This window comes from Impatiens glandulifera, chromosome 7 (assembly GCF_907164915.1).
Source record: "Impatiens glandulifera chromosome 7, dImpGla2.1, whole genome shotgun sequence".
Taxonomy (NCBI): domain Eukaryota; kingdom Viridiplantae; phylum Streptophyta; class Magnoliopsida; order Ericales; family Balsaminaceae; genus Impatiens; species Impatiens glandulifera.
The window spans coordinates 37,694,008-37,699,094 of NC_061868.1; the positions used below are offsets into that span (position 1 = coordinate 37,694,008).

The 5,087-nt window shown below is 33.0% G+C and overlaps 2 long non-coding RNA genes across 2 annotated transcripts; one reads left to right on the top strand and one right to left on the bottom strand.

Moving 5' to 3' along the window:
* The first annotated feature begins 1,932 nt into the window (after positions 1-1,932).
* Positions 1,933-2,941, top strand: LOC124944478. Its single transcript, XR_007099897.1, has 3 exons — positions 1,933-1,987; positions 2,410-2,454; positions 2,588-2,941. It is a non-coding gene; the product is annotated as an uncharacterized LOC124944478 (long non-coding RNA).
* A 158-nt stretch (positions 2,942-3,099) lies between these two features.
* On the bottom strand, positions 3,100-3,957 carry LOC124944538. Its single transcript, XR_007099928.1, has 2 exons — positions 3,735-3,957; positions 3,100-3,450 (listed from the first exon to the last, which is right to left on the bottom strand). It is a non-coding gene; the product is annotated as an uncharacterized LOC124944538 (long non-coding RNA).
* Between the last annotated feature and the right edge of the window lie 1,130 nt (positions 3,958-5,087).

Consider the following 5,087-nt stretch of genomic DNA (forward strand, 5'->3'; position numbering starts at 1 on the left):
CGTTTATGTATCTCAGGCTCCTTCTAGGGGCTAAAGCTAGCTCCAAAGCTTCTTGGGACCCTATCATAAGTAAGATGGAGAAGAAACTTTCCATATAGAAAAGTAAGATGATTTCTAAGGAAGGTCGCTTAGTTCTTATTAAGAGCGTTTTTTCTTCAATGCCAATTTATATGATGTCTCTTTTTGTTATCCCAAAAGTCTGTGGCCGTGAAGATAGAGAGAATTATGTGTAAATTCTTATGGGGATCGTCTGATTCCTCATTTTCTCATTTAGTGAGTTGAGATAAAGTTAAATTAATAAAAGAGTAGGGGGGCTAGGAATCTGCGATCTTGTTTCCTTAAATAAAGCTTATTATCCAAATAGTTTAGTAGATTTGCAACTAAACAAATGTATTTGGGTTAAATTTATTAAATGTAAATATGGTCAGGATATCTAGTTGGCTCACCAAAAATTCTTATAGACCCGTGGGTTAACATTTGGGGGTGGTATTTATGTTATGTGAAAGGTTAATCGAAAGCATTCCATTTTTATTGTGGGTCATGGAAGTTTGATTAGTTTTGGGGATGACACTTGGTGTGGTGGTAATGTTTGGTGAAGGTTTTCCCTGAGTTTGCTTCTATTTCTATTTGTAGAGATTCATCAGCCAAAGATACATTTGACATTCGGTCTAGTGGTTTTTCTAATCGTATCAAATATAGAAGAAGATTGAACAGTGAGGAAAGCACATCCAATGATAGACTTGTGTTCATGGTTATAAATAAGGGGTTAAACCCGTCTTCTCGGGATTTTATGCGGTGACGTGATCTGAATAACTTTCATGTGGGACATTGTTACATTTTGTTCAATAAAGTTAACCCGGTTGATCTTTGTTGGGAAAATTTATGGGAGTCTAAGATGTCTACTAAAATCTCTTTTTTGGGTTGGAGTGTTATTCACGGCAGAATTTTCACTAACGATAAATGTATAAAACAAACATGATTATTGTGAGTCGTTGTCGTATGTGTTATAAAAAGGTGGAGACAACTTCTCATCTACTTTTACATTGTCACGTTGTTGCAAGTATATGGAGTCTTTTGTGGAATTTGAATACAATGGGTTATGCCGAAAATTGTTAGTGACTATTGGGAGGCATTGATTAGGGCGACTAAAAATGCGAGACTTAGAAGAGGTGTATTTATCCCTATAAATTTCTAGTGGATTATCTAGTTAGAAAAACATCGGAAAACTTTTAACAACGAAAGTAGGCCGTTAAAGATTATTCACAATGTCATTAATTATCATGATGATGTCGGAAATTAAATCTGGAAAACATGTGGATTCGTGTGGAGGTCTTATTGCTCTTTTTAAAAAATTTCGAATCAATTAATTATTCTAATGTAATTAATTTGTACCTAAAAAAAATAATTTTAAAATCTTTTATTTTTTATCATTTAAAAAATTATAATTTATATTTACACTATGAAAATATGTATTTTATTAGTTGGGGACATCTCATCCTAATAATTTGATTGAGAGAATGTACCCGAATTTATTATAAAAGATTCATATGAATTAATTAAGAAAATCAAGAAAATTAACATAAAATTAAAAACACATACTACTTACTATATATGATTAGACAAGAGAGAAAATTCCGTGAGGATATTAATTATGGGGGAAATTGGACGAAATGACCCTACAAATAAGGGAAATTGCCTCCGTGGTCACCAGATAATTGAAATTGATCTGATGACCACTTATTTTTTTTTTGACGAATTTACCCTTTTCGCGTAACGCGAAGGGACTTCGCGTTTCGCGAAGTGAGACGCTGTGAAAAGTCCAGAATACCCTTAATATATAATAAAATTCGGCCATCTTTTTTTCATTTCTTTTCTTCTTCTTCTCTCTCTTCTCCCCTCTTCTCCTCCTTCTCTCTATAGGAGGCGGCTTCTGCGGCGACGATGAGCACCACGACGAGCACCACGACGAGCACGAGCATCCCACTTGGTACGTTTATTCTCTTCAAGTTTCATATCTTCATGTTTTTGTTGTTCGTTTATCATCTTCACATCTGCATTTTCGAATCACTGTTTTTGTTTTTGAATCTGCATCTGCACCACGATGAGACTTAGCGTTTCGCTAAGCCTTAGCGTTTCGCTAAGCCTTAGCGTTTCGCTAAGCCTTAGCGTTTCGCTAAGACCTTCTCGTTTCTTTCTTAATCATCAATCACATCTATTTACCCCGATCTGCAGTTTTAGCTAAATTTTATGCTGACTTTTATGGCCAAAAGCAGAGTCTGGATTGAAATATTGTTTATTCAATTAATGTGTCAGTTGAAACCTGAGGAAGGTCCAGATTATGAAATAAATGTGGTTCCTTTAATTGTTTCTTCAACTAATACCTTACCAGTTTTTTTTCTTATGCTTTAGATGATGTCTTACTTTCCTCTTTAGAGAGATGGAAAGCTTCAAGTGGTATGTTTTATAGGGAAATCTTGTGCTTTCTTGCATGATTGAATTGTATCTTTGTTCAGATTGTTATATGTACTAAACCATTTTGAGATCTTATATGTCACTCTCTTTGTTTTCTATGGGGTCTTATATCTAGAGTGCTCTTCAAGCCTCGATAAATGGCAAATAATGAGGTGGAATCGAACGCACTTCGTGGAGTAGAATGGGAAGTTGTTTCACCTACAACATCGGCTGCTGCTGCTGCTGCTGCTCCTAGTACACATGCTAAAGACACAAATGCATTTTGGTCATTATTGGACAGCAATGGCAGAAGGAAATGTGGCAGGTTTTATCATTAAGATGGTGAAGGGACATCAATATTGCTAGTAATTTAAAGGGTGGAACTAACTATTGCACTTGTTAATATAAATTGTAGTAATTGGTTGTGAATTGTGATACAATTACTTTGATCATATGCAATGTTTCAAGTTAAAAGTTTTTTCTTTGCATACTTTCATTACAATCATAATGATGTTTTAAACCAAACTTTATTCATAGTGTTCCTAATGATGTTTTAAACCAAACTTTTAAATATATGTTATATTACTAAACAAAACTTTCAATTTTCTTGTTGCTATTTTACTAGCATCTTGTCTTGGTGTAGCATTCTGGATTGGAATTCAGTATTTTTTTCAGATTAACAAATAACAACTCTAGATATAGTCGATGTAATCTTTGTGTTTAGCATTGTTTTTATGAAAAAATCTTTTTAAAAAGAAGCATATTTGGACACCGTTGGACACAAAATTACAGAGGTTATATAACTACCTATATAAGTATATATAATGAGAACATGTTCTAAGAGTTACATCAGCCTAGTAGTAGTATTCTCATTCGTGGTTAGGAATGATCTTTATTGAGAGGTTTCAAGTTGATGGTGTGGGCAAGGCCTCTCCGGTTCTCCTCTAGTCCACATGATTATGAGATCTCCTCGTTTTCTTTCCAATGTGAACAAAGTGCCTGCATAGACAACAACAACCCATGAATTATGAGGTATCAAATGAAGTAAAAAAGGAAAAACTATAATTTAGATCTTGATAAGAGAAAATAATTGGTAATTTTCCAATAAGATCTTGATTATGAAAGTACAAATAAGCTGAATGAGTATAACCAAATGAAGTAACCAAAACTACACTATCTGGATCATAACCAAAGGAAGAAAAATCACTTTTAATTTTATGTTTGGTAATTTTCCAACAAGATTGTGAATTTGTGAGTATGATGATAGAGATAGTGACAAATACCTAATCCATATGCAATCATTGCCCATAAGAAATATCCTGCTCTGAGATTCTTCTTTGATAACCAGTCAAACCTCTTCATATGCGCGCCTTAGCGTTACGCTAAGTGCTTAACGAAACGTTAAGTGCTTTGCGTAACGCTAAGTGCTTAACGAATCGCTAAGTGCTTAGCGAGACGGGAGACGCGAATCTTCCCTGAAACGGAACTCTAATGAGCTGCAAATATCATCATGAACAATAATGAACCAAAATATCAACCAATATGAAGAATAATGAACCAAATATCAACAAATACCAACAAATATCAACCAAATATAAACAAATATTAACCAATATGAATAGATTAAACGATTTAGGGTTAGAGTTTGGGTTTGAAACATGGATGTGTATGATGAAAATCGATTCAGGTTAGGTTAAGTTTACTTATCTTTCATTTGATGTTGTTTTCCGTAGGCGCCCTCGCCGTCGCTTCGCCGCCACTGTCGAAGTTTCGCCGCCGCCGCCGACGAACAAGAACAGAGAGAGAAGAGAGAGGAGAGAGAGGAGAGAGAGAAGAGAGAGAAACAAAATGAAGAAAATGAAAAAATTTTAGTATATATATTCACACTGTTTCACTTCGCGTTTCGCGAAGTCCCTTCGCGTTACGCGAAAAGGGTAATTTCGTCTAAAAAAAATAAAGTGGTCACCAGATCAAATTTATTATTGGGTGACCACGGAGGCAAATAACCCAATTTTTAGGGTCATTTCGTCCAATTTCCCAATTATGGGCTGTTATACATTAATTATTTAAAACAAATGAAAGGCATCCCACTTTTATTCCATTTTTTTATGCCTTTGTATTGATGCATATTATTTTTCCATATAGACCTTGTTGTAAACCATGAAGGCATCAAGCCTAACAAATGACGACTTTGTGGGCATAGTCTTAATGAATTACTTTTTTATTTTAGAAAGTAACTAAAATTATTTTTTTTTTAAAAAAAAAGAAGAGTAATTGTAATCCGTTTTAGAAGATTTGGTGATGTTGATGCAGAAAGTTTCAAGAATGTGATTTGTTGGGGAATTAAATTTTGTTAGGTAATTGATATTTCTTTTCTTGAACTTTATATAAATTTTTAAATTGCTCTTTAAAATAGATAATGTCTTATTTTATTTTATGCACTATATATAAAATACATTTTTCATTAATTTTAAAAATTAACTAAGTTAGGTTAATATAAATTTTATTTTCTTTAAATTTAAATATTTTATTTTTAACTTTTTAATTTATTTGTGTTGAAATTTTTTTAATAATAATATATTTTTTCAAAAATATTAAATTTTGTTTGATAAACAATAATTTTAATTATTATTTTT